This window comes from Protopterus annectens, chromosome 4.part0, assembly GCF_019279795.1.
Source record: "Protopterus annectens isolate FY-2018-M chromosome 4.part0, PAN1.0, whole genome shotgun sequence".
NCBI classification, from domain to species: domain Eukaryota; kingdom Metazoa; phylum Chordata; order Ceratodontiformes; family Protopteridae; genus Protopterus; species Protopterus annectens.
In genome coordinates, this window is record NC_056733.1 from 542942516 (window position 1) to 542964469 (window position 21954).

Below are 21954 nucleotides of genomic sequence, written 5' to 3' on the forward strand. Positions count from 1 at the left end.
TAAGACAATGGGTTGGAGTTTCCCACACAGAACAGTATGTTAGGACCGGAGGGTCACGAGAGTAATGTAGAAAGTTCAATAGTTAAGATAAATTTTATAGAGGTGCAGAAATGTAAAAAAATGTTGAAATATTAATATAGTGTCAGACTACTACTTCAGTTTCATTTGAGGTGTGACAGTAAAAAACAATGCCACTGAGGTTTCCATTTGATTTAATAATAAAGTTACAGCCTCTCTATTTCACTGTAGTACATAATCAGTTTGTTTACAGACTTACTAGAATTTATTAGCAGCATAGGTCTAGTTCATACAGAAAATGTAAATAAAGTCAGGGCAACAAGTAATGCTATCAGTCTATAACTGTTAAAACTGCAAACGTTATTTTAAGGACCTGATACTGTTTTTTTTATGCTTTGCAAAAATAATTTCCAGGATTGATTTTAAATACAGTCAAAAACATCAGTCACCCAGCCTTGCACAAGAGTTGAAAAAGAGGAGATTTTGAAGGCCTAAGAAAAAGGGGACACAGAAAAGGACATGTGGACATTAAAAACAGCCTCCAATACCTTAGCAGTGACTGGGACAATGCAGAGTAAGGCCTAACTTACTAAACGCTGTGGTGCACAAGTCAAACAGAATTTAAGTAAATTACAGTTAAAGCAAGTATGTAAATGTCCTCATGTTTTCAGACAATTGTATAACAGTACTAGTTTTCAGTTTATGTTTTTATCTACTTTCAGACAATACTGACAAAAAAGGTACTAATAGTTTAGTTCCAGAATATAACATTTCCAGTTTTCAATCTGTGTTTAGGTAACACTGGCAAAAGATATTCCTTTAGTACTTGTTTAGTTAGTTTCCAGAATATACACATCTATTTTAAATGTTCAGTATAGATATGTATCACTTTAATGTAAATTTTAGTCAAGGTTTAGAATATGACATTAATTCTCAGCTATGTATTCAGTATAGAACATTTCAGTCAAATTTCAGAATATATCATTAATGTAAATTTCAGTCAAGTTTCAGAATATGACATTCATACTCTGTGGTCAGAAAGTCCTTCTATGTGGCACATCTCATTACCAAGGGTTTTGCATCCAGGAAAAAAGAGGTCATCATCTCTCTACTCTTCCCTCATTAGGCCAACCATCAAGTATAATGCCCCATTTGGCATGTACCTCACTAGACACATGCAACAGCTGGGAAGGCCACAAAAGTACCTCATGAAGAGGATCCTAGGCCTTAAACACATGCCCTACATGGACAGACTCAAAAAAAATCCAGCTATTCTCTCTCTCATATCATCTACTAAGATGCATATACATACATACATATAGTAAGCTTGACTTACAAAACCATGTCTGACCCAGCTCTGTTAGAAATGCTACATCTAAAGAAATCCCAATCCATCCACACCACATGCTCCAGAGACCTCAACCTAATTGCCACAATCAACAGAACATGCTGGAGGGACAGGTTCATAACCCAGAGACTGCCCATGCCCTGGAATAGACTTCCCATACATGTCAAGCAGAGCACCTCACTGGCCCTCTTCAAGAGAAATACTGAGGAGTGAATGGAAAATAGAAAGTTCACCCCAGGGATCACTCCAGTGGCTCTACTTAATAAAGGCACTGGGAACTAACGTCGGGTGGCACAATGCCAGGGCACTTCTATGGACTAGGCTTGTAAAGGCTCCAGGGCCATTAGCATAGTACACACCTATGAGTTCATTATAGTATAGTTCTGTCAGATTTCAGAATATAATATTCATACTCAGTTACAACATGCAATTGCATCACACTTCACATGATTCAGTCATTAGTTTAAGGGTAAAGTAACAGAATTATTTATATTCAGTCATTAGTTTTAAGGGTAAAGTGACAGAATTATTTGTAACAGGCTTATTAAAATAAGTTATTCAAAGAATAGGCAGTAATATTCATTCAATATACTCAAGTCATAACAAGGCAGGCTTAATTTGTTAAAAAAGTAAATATAATTATTAACAAATCTAGCTGAAAATTTACAGACACAAGTTATTACAGTAAATATTTACAGGATATTTAAGGCATCTATTACAGCACATAGAAATTAAAAAGGTAAGTAGAATCATTAACACATCTAGCTGAAAATTTTGACACAAGTTAATACAGTATTTGGTAATTATGCTTTAAGGACAGTTATAAAGGTTTCCCTCTAGTCCCGATTTCAATTAGTCTTCAGAAAATAGCCATCATGCTTGACAGGCTATATAATAAAAAAGAAAATGGGCTAAACACTACAATGTTTGAGGATTTAAATCTATGGAGAACAGAAAAAGGCTTCATTTGCTGCATCACGGTACAATAAGGCACCAATTCATAAGGTAGGAAACATAGGTAAGAGACAGTGCAATTTTACCATTACAGCATACAGAAATAGGAAAGAAAAATAGCCAGGGCTAATAGTTTGTACTCTGTCTAACTTAAATGAAGACTCACAGAGACAGGTTGAGGAAGTGTATGGCATTTTCTGCATGCTGTTTCTGGAACAGCAGGGTTAAAAGAATTACCTGCCCTAATCAGTTTTACAAACCACAGTATTAAACAACATTGATTTTCAGAATAATGTGCAGGTACTAGATATATCATACATACATCAGAACTTAGACTTAAAGACTCTAAGGACTTTGGATCTAGCTAGGTAATGGGGTAATCACTGGGCAGGTATATTTCCAGCATATGGAGTTGTTAAGCTATTTAGGAATTGTGTAAATTAGCCAGGTTGCTGGAAGTATTAGCTAACAGTACCTCTGAGACCATAAAGGACATCACCATCTATCAGGACACATCTGCAGATTATGAGTGATGTGGCATAAAGCCCATATATTCAAACCAGAGTACAGTAGTTAGCAATACAGATATGAAGTAACTACAAAAGAAGGTCTCTGTAAACTTTCGTCAGGGATCACAGGGAGAGATATTAGACTGACGGTATTCTTAATGAATTCACTATAGTACATTAAGGTAAAATAATAGACCTGAAAATATAGAGTTAAACTTGTGTTTTCATGTATGCCTTCAGTTTCAGGGAAAGACAGTTCATTAGAAAGGAAAACATAATTGTGCAGGCTAAGCAAGAGATGTAAAGAAATAAGTTTTCAAGGAGAGCTACAGAATGTTCCTTTCTCAAAGGAAAGATGTGTACTTGCAATGGAACGCTAGATAAAGAATAGACTGTGAGGCACATGCAAGACAATGGAAACCAATGCTAAAGAGGTATGTAAAGCATTACAGGGTTTTGGTATTATTAGGATATGCATCAGACACAGTCAGGGAAGACAGTAAGTTAGTTTTTGGGCTGATATGTAAAAGGGTCTTTATAGTACAGACACTCGAGAATGAGCACAGATGTCAGGTCAAATATTCCATATTATTCAGGAGGAAAAGACTGTTTCAGTTGATATTATTCAGGAGACTCAGAATATATGGGCAGAAACTTTGGATATATTTATCAGCACTGTTATTGTTATCTAGAATTCCAGAATTTCTACAGACTGTAATTGTTTGTCAATGCTGTTATTGAAGACAGTATTCAGATATTATTAACATCTAATAAAACATTATTAACTGAACTACAGTGTTTGCAGACTTTATTGAGAAAATACAAAAAGACTTGGCCCATAAAGGAAAGACTGGCACCTGTTCAGCACAAGTTTGGGTAATTAACAGATAAAGACTTTCATTTCATTTCAGCTGTTCCCAGTTAATTCCAATATAATACTGTCTTATCAATTCTTTCATATATATATATATATATATATATATATATATATACACACACACACACACACACACACACACACACACACACACACACATTTTTTTTTTGCTTTCTCTTGCTCTGTTTTACTTTTCAGCTTTTTCCTGAATCTTTGTTAGCACACCTTAACTAGCCAAAACTGCACCATAACAAAAAGGATATAATCTTATCAACTGTGGATCAAGGGGGCACTAGGGCCCTAGAAGATATGGGGTTCTGGATGTTTTGAGGTTAGTTTTACAATTTCCCCTAATCTTTTATCTGATGATGACCTGAACAAAATTCATGAGTATGAAAAGAAATGCAGTCTTTTTTCTTTCAAAGAAGAAATCATTTGTGTTCGAGGGTTAATGTTCAAAGTTGAGAAAAATAGTAGTTCCCTATAGAATAAGAAGACAAATACTTGAAAGGTCACATAAATCATATCTGAAAATAGTGACTGCCTCCCTACCCCCCAAAAATAAGGTAGTCACCTTCTGTGTACCCCACTGTTGTTAGTTTGGGATGAAAGTTAAAAAACAAATGACCACAGCCATATATTTCAAGTTGTTGTTGTCATTAATATACTCAGTATGGCACCTCAACCCTGCCCCCAAAAGTCCTTTTGTGTAGTCAGTGGATGTCAGATTAGGACAAACATGAAAGAACAAATAGAAAACAGTATCATAGATCAGTTTATTGTTTTCAGATTTATATGTACAGTATGCTTCCTTACCACTACCACCAAGAGAGAGCCACCTATATACATGTCTGATGTGAGAAAAGTAAAAGAACATAATAATCACAGTAATGTGTAATGTGTTTCAAGTTGATATCTCTAGATGGCACCTAGATAATACACTGAACCTAGACAAGCTATGGCAAACTTTTTAGACATCTGAAGTTGATTGTGTGGGAAATTAAAGAAATAATAATTCCAATGCTCACAGACTTCATACATGCTACAAGACCTTCAGTGTACACCTTTGAAGGTTAATTGAGAGAAGAATTACAGAAATAATGATCATACGTTCCTCCCACACAAACTATAGCAACATTCTGTGCACATCTTTCAGGTCTGATTGTGGGAAAAAGCTAAAGAAATAATGACCACACTGTCTATGGTATTCATACAAGGTAAAGAGATCTACTATGGACATCACTCCTTTTGATAGATGCAATATGCTCATGAATCCTCTCCAAATTTTCTGTCTTGACTATGTAAAAGCAGCTCAACAACATATGACAATGTAAGCCAGATGTTGATGCTATGCTTTGCAGTTAAATAATCCAGAGCAACAAAATATGCAACTAGTAACTAAATGTCAAAAAGGGACACTGTTATAGTTTGATGTTTACACAAAAAACATAATGATCACACATTCATACTACTGGTTTCAAGACTTTATGTGTTTACAGTTACAAGTAAAATTATATTGCTATGTTTATTTCTTTTTGGCAAGCAATATTTGAGGATTAACATATAAGTATTCAAAAACACATGCTGTACAGTGTAACTGTTTCTAGAAGGAGTGCTTAGTGCACAATGATGGATATCAGGCTTCCAAAAGGTGTCAGTACAGTGACCTGATGGTTAATGTCACATGCAAATGTGGCAGCCTGGAAGTATAGATAATATAAATTAGTTATGTTCTCTACCCTGGTGCCACACATTAGGGTTAAAATAGAATGTAAAATGCATCAAAGGCAAGCTTTTACTCATTATTTCAAAGCAGAACAGTGTTGGCTGAATGTGCTATCATATGGTGTTTAGCAATTGCTATCTATGCCAACAGTAGCACAATCTGAGCTAAGTACTGCAAGCTTTTGTGTGTGTGTGTGGGGGGGGGTAGGGTTACGAATGATTGCAACTGTATCAGGGTGTGTGCGTGTGAGAGTTTGTGTGTGTGTGTGTGTGTGTGTGTGTGTGTGTGTGTGTGTGTGTGTGTGTGTGTGTGTGTGTGAATGTGGATGTGAGACTGTCTAGGTATCGACTGTGTATGTGTGTCAGAGGAATGAGTTAATGTGTGAGAGAGACTGTGTATCAACTGTGCATGTGTGTGTCAGATTTTCTGTGTGTGTGTGTGTGTGTGTGTGTGTGTGTGTGTGTGTGTGTGTGTGTGTGTGTGTGTGTAGCTACCTGTACAACAGAGTTTCATGAGTTAATAGGGAGAACATTAGCTTAGTGTTTGATTCAGAGACAAGAAATGAATCCTTAATGAGCTTTTGCTCTGTGTGGCTCTTGCATGTTTCTGAATCACTTGTTAGTTCGGTACTGCTATTAGAACACATTAGCAAAGCACTTGCAGCACTACATAACTAATCTTTTTAAATACCCCCCCCCCCCATTTTGCTTTATCACCATAAATATACCAAATGTATAGGACTGACTTTACAGCAAAAAAATCAGCATATTTAATACATAATTTTACTAGCAATACCTTGTAACAAACCTTCTTGAGAAGTCTTAACAAACCAGTATTATCATTTGTCCATTGTACAATGTTAATCAAATAGCATCTAGCATGAGATCTATTTAATAATTGATAAAAATGCTGGTAAACCATTCAATTTTTTGGTATAGACCAACTGACATGCCTAATCTAATTTTTAAGAAAATTATTTTTGATACTGAAAATTGTAAAACCACAATCCAGCAAAAGTCAAATAAACCAAATAAAACAGTAGTAACCCCTCTACAGACTTCCATGTCACATTGTTTGTATGCAAAGCAACCAATGAAATGTTTTTATTGAATTATGTAAGAGTTAAAATGCATGCATGGATTTATTAATTTAAGCATTTATTTTTGTCTGATCATTAAGAAGGTAAGAGCACTGCTCCCTGAACCCTTTTCAGTCATGACATTGACACCGTGGCAGAGTACATAAATAAATATTAATAATCATAAGTTCACTGTATGTACAGTATATCATATGATGCATTACTGTGCATCATGTGCTTTCAGAAAATGTGTGGAATGTGATGAAAGATTATATCTGTCTGCCTATGTATTTATTTATCTATCTATCTGTTTGTATCTACTCATCCAACATATGCATCCATCCTAGCCATCCATTTAGCTATAGATCTCTTTCTATAGTTACTTAATTCTGGAAATTTTCTGCTGACTTACAAAACGTCTAGGTCCTCCCTCCTCTCCTACTTGCTTGACGTGAGGTTTGTTTGTGCTCCCTACATGATTGACCCTGCCTCTTTCAAGCTGATTCTGTCTTTAAGGCTCGTGGTTATTGTTCACAACCTGCATTGGGGTTCCTGGTCCTGGAGGTCCATGAGCATGCTGTCATCATGTTTTTCTTCGGTACAAGTCCTAACATTAAGCTTGCTTTGTTTATGGATAGAGAGCTGGAGCAATATGCATGCTACTACAACCTGTTGTTAACCTCCTGAGAGACCAATCCCTCCAAATATTTCAGTAGTTTACAAAATATCCCCTCTCTTTTCTAGGGAACACTAATGCAGTGCCTTGATTAACACTATTCTTGTCACATCAGAGATCTACTATTTGGACACAGTCTAATTCCCATAGCCAGGTGTTTAAAACCATGGACCCTTATTAACCTTTGAATTACAGCTTTGTGGAGGGGAGCTCTGTCCCTAGCCTTAAACTAGCTGTTCACTATTTTGGGAGAATACAAAGAGTGGACATGTTTTTTCTTATAACTGGAAGTCGACTGACATCCACTTGCCAAACTGCATTCCAATGAAGTATAAAAATGTTCTGCTGCCTTTGAATATGTACACCCTTTATTTTCATAAGAAGTGAATGCCTATTAGTTCTATTATCATGTGTAGCCATGGTTTACATATAATAAGAACTGCCACAGCAAACAACTACAACAAGCAAAACAAAGGAAGTAGTAAGCATCAAACATCCTAAAATCTGCAAGGCAAAATATATCAGTATTGTGAGAAAAATTCAAATGAAAAAGAAAATACCAGCGACATTATATTTATTTTATGATTATATCAAATATTTTTCCAAACTACAGCCTTTGAAGTATTGCATGGAATAAGTCAAGGCTCATAGGTCAAGATCAGTCAAGTAAATACTAGGCTAGCTGCCCTTGTGGGCCATTTTAAGCCTAGTCAATTTCCTTTTCAAAGGTGAGAATCAAACTCTGTACTTTGTGTCTACAAGGTAAATACCTTACCCAGAGTACCAACCACCAACACCAGTTAACCAGTAATCTTCTATAAAACGCCTAGAGATGTTGTGTTAATACAGGATTTCTCCTGCTGGCTGTCACAATAAAATTATTGTACCTTATTTATTTAGCCTAAGCCTCAGCACAATAACACAATAAATAAAACCATCATGATGCACAGAGTCAGAAAGGGATTTCACAGAACACCAATAAACTCACACCTTTTTGAACGGGTGCGCACATTTCAGTATTGTTCCCAGCAGCAAAATTCAGCGATGACATCTGGCTGGGGATGCAATCCGTTGAGTTTTGCAGCATATGGTTGGCTGTTCTGCTTTGTTAACTTTTATAAGTTAAATATTGGAAAAGTATACCTCTCAAGTGTACCTCATTACAAGGAAAATTCCTCATTTGGGGTCTTAAAAAGTTCACGTTTCTCAAAGTTCCACACTGAAAGAATCTGTCACACATTCAATTTTGGGAATATTTTTAACTGATATCCATGTAAATAGAACTGAATCGTATTAATTAAATTTTCTTTTTTTATAACTAAAACCAGCATATTTTAACCATCCTATGAGCTTACTAGTTGAAGTTGTTAATTAGCCATTTGTATGTGTTCCACATTTTGCCCATTTATTCCACATTATGAGAGGTAGTGTTCCTCGTTTTGCAGATGGAAGGTTGAGAGCTATGTGGAAAAGATACACAACAATCTACTGTAGTTGCACAGAACAGTTTAATTAACTGTCCCTGCAAAGTATCAGCATGCTAGGGTGCTGAAAACACAATTGATGCTAGTAATTCAGGACATACAGTTCTGTGCAAAACAGCTGCTTAATCTACAAGCCAGTTCCCCACCACACTGGAGCAATTTTGGGCAAATGCACACAAGGACTGCAAAACAACACTGGACACTGTTAGGATAATAGAGAAGAAGCATGCACCTGCTAACTGACCTGATACAGTAATTAACCATGCTCTGGCGAAGAGTGAGTGTGTGTGTGTGTGTGTGTGTGGGGGGGGGACTAATATGCAGCAGGGACACAGAGGGGTTTTGCATCAACTCATGTTTTCTGAATAAGTAGCCTGAACCTCTAGTGCCTGGCACTATTGATGGATTCTAATTATTACTGTTTTACCAGGAAATAAAAAAAAATGATGGACATGTCAGGATATAAAGCAAAGTTAGGAACACTCTGCAAAATCAGTAACAGTTTATGCATCCAGTGCATTATTGATTACAAACCTCCGTCAACACAATGTTAGATAATATGGACTTTCTAGACAAACTTAACATCTTCTTCAGCAGATTTGAGGAGGCAAACAACACCTCACCAAAGAAACTACTCATAAACTGGGATGCCACACCACTATGTCTTACCCTGGAGGCAGTCTGAAAGAACCTAAGAAAAGTCCACTCAGGTAAAGCAGCAGGTCCTGACATGATTCTGGGTCATCAACTCAAAAACTGTGTAGATCATCTGGCACCTGGCTACATTGACATCTTCAACACATTTCTCAGACAGGCTAGTGTGCCAAGATACTTCAAGTCTGCCAAAGAAGTCATACCCAGTCACATTATAGGACTGACTCATCGCACTCACACCAGTGGTGATGAAATGCTTTGAAAGGATGGCCAAAGAGCATATATCATCCTGTCTGCCTGCATCTTTTGATCCTTTACAATATGCTTACAGACCAACTCACTCTACTGTGGACATTATATCTCTGGCACTACATCACACCTTGAACCATCTTGAAGACAAAAATTGATACATACATATGTTGTTCATAGACTTCAGCTCAGCCTTCAACACTGTAACACTGTACCAGCTGTTGCCTAAACTAAGTCAACTAGGCATAGAAAATACTCTCTGCAACTGGATCCTTGACTTTCTGACAGACAGAACCCAAACCATTTGAAATGGCAAGAACCAGTCACAATGCAACACCTCGAATACAGGGGTCCCGCAAGGTTCGTACTAAGTCCACTTGTCTTCACAGTACTAACCCATGATTGTTCTGCAAAACATCATCAAGTCTGCCTATGATACCACCATGATCGACCTCAACAGTAATGACGAGGGGGCATAAAGACAGGAAGTGAATCAACTCAGCAGATGATGCACTGACAACAATTGAGCACTAAATATTGACAAAATAAAAGAAATCATTGTTGACTTCAGGAGGAAGCAAGAGTCCCACACATCCATCACCATCAGTGGTACAACAGTGGGAAGGGTAAAAAGCACCAAATTCCTAGGGGTACATATCTCAGATGATCTAAGCTGGGCAACAAACACTTTCAGCCTTGTAAAGAGAGCCCACCAACATCTCCACTTCCTCCAGAGACTACGCAGAGCAAACCTCCCCTACCACATCATCATGACCTTCTACAGGGCCATGATCAAAACCATACTGACTGACAACATCACAGTCTGGTATGAAAACTACTCATATGCCGATCGCAAGGCATTAGAGAAAGTTGTAAAGCAGGCCAGGAAAATTGCAGAATCAAACCTCCAGTCCTTACAGGACCTGTACTCTTGCAGATATTATGGCAGGGTTGTGAAGCTGATAAGGGACAAGTATCACCCTGCACATGGACTTTTCTACCTCCTGTCTTCAGGACAAAACACAAAAAATACAAAACATCTGGTGCTCAACATCAAGATTCAGGAATAGTTTCTTTCCACAAGAGATTGACTGTTGAACAACTAACTTTAACAATGTCAACACTCCCTCAGTTTGTGAGAACATCATAAGTGCAATATTATTGTCTTTACTGCTGTAGAATTAAAATTAGTATATTTATCTAAGTTATGCAATATGAACTAAATTATTGCTTGCACAAGCACAGGAACTGTGAATTATACTGTGCTGCTATCCTATCTTAAAAATGGTGATGAATAAGTTATCCACGTGTGTATTTATATTTGTACTCACTAGTATTTTTTTCCGTTATATGCTTCATTCACCCTGTTGTGAAAACTGTTTTCAATGTACACGAGCCCGAAGTAACGAAATTTCATCCAGTGATACATTTGTTCATCTAAATGACAATAAAATTTACTTAGTATGTTTCTGTTGCAAAATGTGCAGTAAAACCTTTGTCAGAATATCACAAATTATCTTGTTTATTAGACCAAGCAGACAAAACAGAATTTCTCTGAGAAATAGAATAGCCATAGGAGTCCATAAGTTGCCACTTAAAGCATCGATTCTGACATCGGAGACCGAATCTTCCAACCGTATTTAGTACCTCAGTACTGTACCTGTAAATTTAAATGCAAGCTGTACTTCACACTTGCCACAATCACGAACGGCAACTGGGAAATACAATTTCCATTAAGTTTACATTAAAGGTACTAAATACCGATGGTGGATTTGCTCTTTTTATGACAACTTACTGACCCCCGTGGCTCCACTGTCTGATTGAGATTTCTTGTGTGTCCGCTTTGTCTAAAAAACGATGAGGTGCGTGCATTACTCACTAGTATGACACCAAACGGACAAAAACTGAATGAGTTAACTTTTGCGCAGGATTATACTGCAGGAAACTCACAAAGTAAAACAACAATAGTCCAAAAAGGTATGAAAGTGTATTAATATCTGAAGGTAGGCGTGCTACTCTAATGTCATGTTCACTTGACTTACTTTTCAAAAATGCATCCCCTAACATAAATGCAAAATAGGTCGGAACGGAAATACTGTAGTTATCGTTCCTATGGGGAATGTAAACAATTACAGGAATGTCAAAAATAGCTTGAAGGGTGGGCTACAGAAGAATAACATCATATTTATTGGAGGCACTCTCCAAGAGAAGTTTAGAGAGAGACGCCCTGCTGGTCAAACGTGCCCAAAAATGCAAAGATCAAAGAAAAGTAGCAGAAAGTTGGATCATTTAGGTATTTTTTTAAAGAAAGAAAGCCATGTTTTGATGTTATAAAACAAACTGTTGTTAGAGGACGGAAACTTTGAAAATCTTGTAAAACTAATTTAACAGTACCCTTCTTTTGTGAGATATGCGATGCCTATCTTTATTTTACTAGAAGCGTAAAATAGCGATGACACTATAAATGCCTAAATACAATACTGGAAGATAAATGGTTAAATAGAATAATGGACCGTGTTATGCTCTCCGCTTCACGAAGTATTTTCGTGCCAAACAGGGACGTAGCCATAAATGTACTCGATATTGTTGGCCACACCATCTATCTATAATTTAAAAATGTACTCAGCCCTCAAAATACTACCGCCTAAATGTGCAACCTTTATCACCCGTACTCATAAAACTATATTTTAGAGGTGTATACCTCTGTATTGTAAATATTCACTTACACAGTTCTAAACATTCTGGGCGTTTTAAGTGCTGAAGATTCCAAGACATGCTCAGAAGTGTACTCCTTTGAGTACACTGACTATGCCTAGCTACAGCATTGGTAAGGAAATTTAAATGTAACATCGTTCGGTTCCACTAACAAAATGCTTTACCTGGATGTCTACTGTACCACAGTTACTTGATTTGCCATCCAACAGATGTCGACGAATTTTACAGCTTCCGGCTTCGGTTGAAGTGAGAATCCACATCGGGAAGACTTCGTGTGCGAATAGCAGGATGCTATGCCCCTGAGTTTTCGTGTCACGTGCGGATCCATATGATTATTATTGATAACTTTGCGCGTATTGCAGTCCAGTAAGTAAAATATCTGTAGAGAAAGTTGTAGAATGTAAAATTGTTTCTTTATGATGACTCACAATTCACAAGTGAGGGAAGTATTAAACGTACAAAGTTAGCAGGACTGAAACGTGGATAGTAATTTACTTAATCTTGGATAAGTCACACTTGGAATGTCGTAGAAAATATGTTATAGTAATTTACTTAATCTTGGATAAGTCACGCTTGGAATGTCGTAGAAAATATGTTTTTTTTTTTAAAGTTTTTTTTTAAGTGAATTAAAACTATTTTCGTGGTAATTGCCAAACAAGAGTATACTAACTGGGTTCCTACCTAGGCAGACAGTAGTGGAAGCAGGGAACGCCTCTATTTATATATTTAAAATTTCTTGTTTTGTAAAATGCTCACACTTAAGATCTTTGATGTACTCATTTTCACGGAAACTATGGCTAGACCGTTTGGTGACAATGTTGTTTCACAAAGGATATGATTGCCTATTAACGGTGGATTTTTATTTGAAGAACTCTGGTGTGGTGTGTGTCTTGTGGTGGGAGGAGTGTTTACTACAAGTTCGCTTTCTTAACAAAGTGACAGTAACCTAGTGGAACCGTTTCTTTTGTTGTACTCGAATGCAATCTTTCTAGGACCCCACCCTTACTAACACAGAGAGCTTTCTGATGTTATTGAATAAATTATGACATTTGTATGACACTCCTCAACCATGTAGTTATTCAAGCACAGCCAACATGGAAGTCTTTCTGTTTAAAATTGTGTAATAATAATAATAATTTGTAGCATATGCTTGTGGCTGTGTACCAAAGGATGAATTTCTGCATTTCTGAAAAATAATGATGTGCTGGACCATTGGATGATAAGTTGCCACCTTTCAATTGCCTGAAGTGAGAGGTTTCTCATGGAAGTCTGATTTTTTTTTTTTAGGACAAACCATGCCCACCAGCAGTGAAATGGAACAGATGTCAATCTTGATAAAACTAAAGCACACTGATGTAGAATTTGAGTTTCTGTTCTTTTTCCATACCGTTAAGGTGATCCAGGTACAGCGTAATAGTTTTATGCAACTGTAATAAGAAATTTAGGAAACTTTTTTTTCTTCCCTGATATTGTAAGACATTTGCCATTTTCATGATATTTCGCAGGATGCAAATACCCAAATAGGAACATGCTGGGCTGTCTTCGCTGATGCTGCTTGACATACAGAATGAAGTTTGCTTTACTCTGACTAAACAGACTAAGATAACCCCATTATTACTACATGTCTATTTTTATTTTTTTCAGTAGCATTTCTAGAAAAGCTATTTCAGGGTAGAGTTGGCTACTGGCTGGGCATCAGCAATCCCCCCACCAACTTGTGAATCCCCTTTATGGTGCACTTCTTATTTACTGTCCTCAAGCAGGCTGTCTTAAGGACTGTCTCCTTATGTTTTTTGAGTGATGTATAGATAAGAAAATCCTTGTTACCTACGGGCCAAACATAGTATTGTAGTGCTGTCTTTTTACTAAAGGTATGCTTTCTAGCCATGCTTCAGTTTCTTCATTTTTGTCATAGATTGTGGCATATCTACAGCAAGAAAGAATAAAGAGTAAGTGCTTATATATGCACATATAGCATTTGTTTGGATTATTAAGCTATTTGGAGGACATTTGACTACTGGGGTATCAGTAGTAAGAAAAAAATATTACAAGTAAACATTTTATATTTTGCTGTATGTTAAACCCTGAATTTGGCTAACAGATTAGAAGCTGTTGTACACAGTTTAGACATTTCTGCCTTGGTAATCCAGTGATATGAGAGTTTCCCTACTGAGTCTGTCACCTATGCATATATTTATTATGCTTTTTTTCCCTAAATGGCTACAGTTTTTATTTCTTATTGTATATTAATTGTTAGGAAAGAATTTGAATGAGTAATACCCCACTGATTGCATTTTATATTGTCATATTTGTATGCACATTTTTGTGTGGGATTAATTGCACCTTGCAGCTGTTGCTGCAAGGAAAATGGTTTAGACAAACTGGAAAGATACAGACTTTGTAAAATTGATGCATTTCGTGGTCAGAATAAATCCAGTGAGCAGTGCACTGGAAGATGTTTGGAAAGTGGCATGTTTTTATGGTCATATTCAATACAGAACTAGAAAAGTGCATATAAGTTGATGTAACACACAAGAAGGTGCAATTGTGGAAATAGATTTTTGCAGGAGAGTATGCAGAAGTTTTGCATTTATTTATTCATGTAGTAGAATGCATGATTAGTACATCTGGACTGCAGAGACTTCAAGCCATTATTTTTTATTTTGATGGTCATCCACTGCTTTTTGCAGAGTTGCACTTGTAGTTATTCATTTATTTTTTCTTTTTAGTGTTTGCTAGAATATAGTCAGGATGATGTGTTGAAGTACTGTACTGCATATTTTGCAGCCCTAAGCAATTCATTGTATACTGCCATGTTGAATTCTAGTTAAATGTAGAATGGCTACTTTCAGTATATATGTTAGCTGTAATGTTTTCTGTACTTTTTCTTTATTTTCTGCTCTATGCAATGACTCAAAGCAATGCCATTTATTAATTGCACAGACAGACAGATTTGTGACCTACACTAATTTTGTTGTATGACTAACAGATTTATGTGCTGCAATTAATTTACTTCATTGTTATGGAGTGGTACATGTGAATGACATATTATTTGTGTTTGTGTGTTTGGACTTTCTTTACAGTATTATCTGAAAATTGTTTTTGTTTGTATATGATGTGTTGCTTTTTATTTGAATCATGGCTTTCCTTGAAGAGTGTTTTAAGATATTTGTGTATTATCGCAACCACATTTTCACGGCAATACCGCTGTGAAATATGTTCAGTAATGCTTTTTTTAAAAATGTTATGTACTGTGTTTTCTTTAAAAGCCCAGGTTGTTTTCTAGGGGTCTACTTCACCTTATCGCATGTTGAAAATATCGAATGGCAATAATGTCGTAAATTCTGTATATCGAAGTGTTGTTGCGGGATCATGGTACAGTGGGGATGAGAAAATTTGCTTTTTCCTCACTGTGGTGCGATCTCGGAGTTGGTGTGTGTGTATTATATATATATATATATATATATATATATATATATATATATATATATATAAAATTAGCGGGGGTGTGGGGGCGCAGCCCCCCACAAGAACAGTTTAGATGTACGGCATTTTCAGTGTTTATGCCGTTCGATATTGTCACCTTTCGACAAGATAATATAGACTCGTTTTCTGGTGTGTTATCAATAAAATCTAAGAAACACACTGTTGTTGTGTCTTTATGCACTTTACTGACAGCACGTCACTTATGGCAAGTGCACTAAACATGGCAGCAAATGCTGTCAAATAACGGTTGTGATTTTGTCTTTAGTACAATCGCCAGCATTTTGTCTTTAGTGTTCGTTAACAGCTGTAGTCAGATTAAAGACAGAAGACCTGAGTCAGTGGGCTGATTTCCATTTCTGTAAGGTTCATTGCATTGTTTTAATTTAGCTTGCATCTGTTTTACTGATATACTTCTTAAAACCTTTAAGCCTCGTAGTTGTGCAGAAATAATAGTAAATGCATACTGTGTGTATTGATGTCATTGTTTTGCACACACAGCTCACTGTACTGAGGGTAACTTATTCAGAAGACCTACTTTTGTTTTGTAGATGATAGTGTCACGGTTACGGTGACGGAGTTGATAGGTAAGAAAGAAGCCTTTCTGAATTTGTTTCTGTGATGACGTCAATTAGTTCCTAGTTATGATGACCATTTACTTATTTTAAGTAATAGGCTCAGAGTTGTATTTCTGTGTTGGTTGCTTATATGTTTGTGCGTTTTTTCTGCCTGAAATTTGGAAATTATATTTTTACAGTAATTCTTGTGCTGGCCAAGTGTTTTACAAGGGCTCTTTAACGAACGTATGTCATTGTCATGATTGGGAATCTACCGGTATTGCCATGACTTTTGCTTAGTAGTCTTGCTTTAAAAGGTCTGTCAGAGTGGTTCCCATTCAAAGCAAGGGCCTTATAATAATGTTGAATCCTTTAGGACCAGCTGTCTGAGCTGTACCCTGTGCAGCATTTCAGAAACAGCAGTTGAAGTGCAGGTGAAAAAATTGTATGGAATTGTCTTAGATTGCTAAGCAACTATCAACATGGTTTCTTGAAATGGATGTTACACCTGCGTAGTTTTGTTAAGTATAACACCATACTGAAGGTTGTGTACAAAAGGGGAGCTGGGGATGTGGGGCTGTCTTCCTTGACCTCATCAAAGCTTTTAATTTGGTAGATTACAGCATTCTTCTTTCTGAATTAAAATTATATGGCCTGGGTAGTATGGTGGCTCGTACAGTCGCAGCGGCTCTATGCTCATCCTTTTCGGTGTTTGTTTTCTGTATTCATGTGTGTGTTCTTTACTGTTAAGTTCAGTCAGGCTGATTTTAGCTACAGTTGGCAAGATCTCTTGCAACAGCCTGATGGGGCTGAAACCAGATATGCAAGTGAATTCTTACTCTCATTTGACGTACCAGAGGAAATGGCAAGATCCCTAGGCTCTCCTTGGATTGTTGTCAGCCCATGAAAGACTTGAAGGTGGAGAAGAGACAGAAAGCAAAAGTGTTGCTGCAGGTCTGGCCTACATGCTAGGCTAAGGAAACATCCTCACAAACCACATCTTCCCAGTATATTCCTTGCTAATGCCAGATCTATCGCAAACAAAATGGATGAACTTCAGCTACAGATTTCTGAGAACAAACTTGTAACAGACTGTTGCATTTTATTATTTACAAAGACATGGTTGCTCTTGTGTATACCAGATGCAGCCATTGAGCTGGCAGGCCACACAGCTTTTCAGTGGGACTGGAGTAAAGACTTGGGTAAGAGCAGAGGTGGGGGACTTTGCATCTATGCGAATAACAGCTGGTGTACCAACGCAAAGGTTGTAGACAGTTACTGCTGTCTTGAGCTGGAGTATGTGACAATCAAATGTAGGCCCTTTTGTTTACCTCTGCAGTTCACTGCTATTATAGTTACAGCTGTTTACAGTCCACTGGATGCTAATGCTTGCACAGCTCTAGGTCACCCGTTTGACATTATTTACTTGCAAGAAAACATCCATCCTGAAGCTGCTCATATCATAGCTGGTGATTTTAATCAGACAGATGTAAAGTCAGTTTTCTTCAAGTTTCATCAGCACAGCAAATGTGCAACCAGGGAGAAAAATACACTGGGCAAGGTCTATTCAAATATCAAGGATGGCTATAGGGCATAACAGAGGCTTCATGTAGGCTGGTCAGACCTTTGTCCATACTCTTGACTCCATCATACACTCCTGCTAGGAGAAAAGACCAGATTATTACAAAGATTGTTAAAATATGGCTGGAAGGTGCACTCTCGCAGCTACAGGATTGCTTTGAAAGAACTAACTGGGACATTTTCGAGGATTAGGATCTGGAAGAGTACACATCAACAGTACTCTGATGCATAAAAACCTGTGTTGACAATGAGTGTCAGCACCAATAACTATATGGCTGTTGGTGGAGGTGCTTTGATGGCAGAGGAACTTAATTATTTTTTTGCCCGTTTTAAGGTGGAAACAGCAGCGACAGTCATTCCTAGGCATTAGCAGTTTGGCCACAGCAGTCTCATGTCATCTATACCAGCCCCTACAGCCACACTTTCACAGCACAAGAGCATGATGTAAAATGTGTGCTCAAAGCGGTTAATTCAAAAAAGGCTGCTGGCCCTGATGGAGTGACGAGATGGGTGCTAAAATAATGCGATTACCTGTTCTGTGGGGTCTTCACAAAGATCTTCAATATGTTTCTGTTTAAGTTTACTGTTCCATCTTGTCTGAAGTCAACTACAATCATTCCACTGTCAAAGAAAGCTGTCATCAGTAGTCTCAATGACTACCGTCCAGTGACACTTACTCCAGTCATCATGAAGTGTTTGAAGTAACTGGTTCTGCAACACATCAAGGACAGTCTCCTAGTTATCTTGGATACACACCAGTATGCTTACAGAGCAAATAGGTCTGCGGACGATGCCATCTCCACTGCCTTACATTCTGCACTTTGTCATCTTGAGCAGCAGGGGAGCTGTTTGAAGATGTTTTTTGTAGACTTTAGTTCAGCTTTTAACACAGTTATCCCAGATAGATTGTTCAATAAACTCGTGGGCCTGGGACTTTCAGAGCTTACTTACCATTGGATTAAATACTTTTTGGCTAACTGTCCTCTGATGGTTAGACTAGGCCTGTATCTCTCCTCCACTCAGACTAAACACTGGTGTCCCACAAGGCTATGTGCTGAGTCCCCTTCTGTATACTCTAGTTTCCTCTCATTCTACTAATACCATCATTAAGTTTGTGGACAACACCATAGTGGTTGGATTTGTTTTCAGGAGGAGATGAGACCGCATACAGAGATGAAGTTCAAAGACTGGCTGGATGGTGTACTGAGAACAACCTTGCCTAGAACTCTGCCAAAACAAAAGAACTCGTAATAGATTTCCAGAGGCACAACGCAGATCATAACCCACTATATGTCAATGGAGACTGTGTGGAAAGGGTTACTGTCTTCAAGTTTCTAGGTGTACATGTGGTAGAATACCGCTGTTTGTCCATAAACATCATGGAGGCAGTCAAGAAGACACAGCAGAGACACTCTTTCCTTAGGATCCTCAGGAAAAATAACCTACAGGGGAAGCTACTTGACCTTTTACCACTGCTTTATTGAAAGTGTGCTGACATAACTGCATTTCTATGTGGTATGCCAACAGCTTGGTGGCAGACAGGAAGACCCTTACCCTGGACATCACCTGCTTGAGTTGCTGCCTTCTGGCAGATGGTTCAGGTCCATTCCATCTTGGACTAACAGACTCAAGAACCGTTTCTATCCTTGGGCCATATGTTAACTGAACAATGCTAAATACTCACAATGAGTATGAATACTAGCTGTTTGCACTGTAAGATGTATGTTCACATTTATGTGCACCTGACTTTATTTCTTTCATATGGAGTAACTTAGTTGTTTACTGCATTGTACTGTATTTTATTCTCTTATTTATTCATGTTATGTGAATGCACCTTAGGAGGATTGCTACAAATGTTGTTGTGCTTGTGCAATGGTAGTAAAGGAGTCTTATCTTCTCTAGCCGAGAACTTGATGCATCCGAAGTTAGGTGGAACATTTGGTGGGGGGGGTTCTAATTGACCTGCAGCATTCCATCACCCAGCCAGTCTAGTAGGGCTACATAAGACAGTGTACTGGAGCCACTTCTGTGTATGTTGGTCATCTGTACTCAACCCAGCTTTTCATACTGTGTTTGTCATGCAAACTACATGATCCTTTTGGATGAGACATAGATTATGAAACATTTGTGCCACATTATATCCAGTCTCAGACAGACATGTATCACCTAGTTGGACATTCATGGTTTTAAGTATTTTTTCCTCTCTCATGCCTGCTGTAGGAATCAATTTGGCTTTTGAGAGCTGTCTAGAGATGCCGCAAAGCATGCTTGTTCTCCTTAACGTCTTCACTAATTCCTGTGCATGTGACTTACTTAGAAAGAGGGCTGGAATGTTTAATTTACCCCATCATTTTTCCCTATCCTAACCCCTTCTTTGTGGCATCTTGGGCATATGGGTAGTGCCACAGCACCAAACCTACATCCCAGCTACAGCGTTAATGTATTTTGGTGGGCACTTGCCACTCCTCCCAGTGTTAATGCTGTCATTTCAGCCACACCTCTCCTCGCTTGGGTGCATGGTGTTTGGTGCTGTGTGACACAACAAACTGTGTCATCCACTCTTTCCCATCATCCTGGCTAGCCCTTGTGGTCTAGTCTTCTCATCTGTAAATAAAGTAGTAAATCGTGGGAAATGAAGTAGTGTTTTTGGTAACAAATCCCACTCCTTGGATACTGCCTTTAACCGTTTTGCCCTTCCTGTTAAAATCCATTTTTCTGACCATGTGCTCTCTTCACCTGTTATGTCAACTCCCAGTGTTTGTTTCCATTGTGCAATATTGCCAGCTAATCTGTATGTTAATGAGAATAATCACAGGCTGTTGACCTAAGCTACACTTAGTGGGTCCCATAACTGAATTTTGGACTAGGTATATAATCACCTTACCCTGAACTGTATTTCCAGCTAGGATAATTTTTTGCCCATTGGATTGATGCTGAGGACATGTTAATGTGTTGCTTTTTAAGGTATTGCCTTTGCTGAGGAATTCAGACTGCAATTTGAAGATATTTATCACTTTTGTTATGTACTGCAAAATGCAGAAAAGATAGGTGCCTAGGAATGAAGGTCATGTTGCCTTGCAGAATGTGAATTGAGTGGTACTCTGTAGGCAAATTAATTTTTTGCAAGTCTGTTGTGCTTTGAATTTTTCCTCACATCTGTTTTTGGTGCCCTCTACTGTCCCTTTTTGGTGGGTCATACCACCCCTCCTCAGTCTCTGTAGTAAGGTAGAAGGAAATTTGGGTTATCTCAGTCCTTTTTTTTTTTTTTGTTTGTTTTATATATAAAGCAGGGAAATTGTGACACAGGCTGTCATGAAAGCATGGGTGTAGAGTGGCGTGCCAGCCCATGCACTCAGTAACACAGGCTAGAAAACAAATATTGGTGTCTGGAGTGCCATCAGGAAGGATTTGATCAGATCCCCAGTGATAGGGCTTAGACCGTAGCAGAGGCTTGAGTAAGTCTCTGTCTTCAGGAATGGGTAATGTGAAAGACTTTGGTGTGTTAAGGGATGTACACAAATCATATGTGCTCTCCATGATATTGTTGTATGCTGTTTCTTACTAAAGGTGAAACACAAGCCTTGTGTTTAGGCATAGGTCTCCTAGAGTTACCAGGTCACTACATACTCAGATTTACAGAAGTTAGGTTCCCAATGTGAAAGCAGGGTGAACAGAGAAGTTATGGCACGTATGAGCACGTTTGCAGGTAATTGGAGTCCCAGAGGAAAAGCAGAGTAAGATAGGAATATGTAGTTGTTTGATCATAACCAGGCAAGAGTAATATCCTCGTACAGTAGTGGTATCTCTTGTAGACACATGATGGAACATTGTTTGTTGCTGATAGATGATGATGATCCCTGTGAGCTTAATTTGATACAAGCTGTATATTGTCTTCTTCCAGATGAATGTTACTATGCATTGTACCATTGTCTTTGGTGCTTAATAATATCTGATTATTCTTTTAGAACTAGGTATTATATTTACTGTGTGCTTGTGTATCACTGTAGAAATATCACCTTTGATAGATATTGCTGCATTAACTGTC

General features: G+C 37.8%; 1 protein-coding gene and 1 long non-coding RNA gene across 4 annotated transcripts in view; one reads left to right on the forward strand and one right to left on the reverse strand.

The window, feature by feature from the left end:
• Window positions 1-12527, reverse strand: part of LOC122799428 — a 107894-nt gene extending 95367 nt beyond the window's left edge. Inside the window, exon 1 of the long non-coding RNA XR_006364469.1 lies at window positions 12453-12527. This is a non-coding gene — a long non-coding RNA (uncharacterized LOC122799428). The remainder of the gene's footprint in view (window positions 1-12452) is intronic.
• The window catches only part of HPS4 (HPS4 biogenesis of lysosomal organelles complex 3 subunit 2), a 1290848-nt gene continuing 1280668 nt past the window's right edge, over window positions 11775-21954 (forward strand). For 2 of the 3 annotated variants that reach the window (XM_044068471.1, XM_044068473.1), the window contains exon 1: window positions 12533-12654. The gene's annotated coding sequence lies outside the window, so the exon portion shown is untranslated. Of the gene's footprint in view, window positions 11867-12532; window positions 12655-21954 lie in introns of those variants that run through there. The other variant, XM_044068472.1, reaches the window with a different exon arrangement.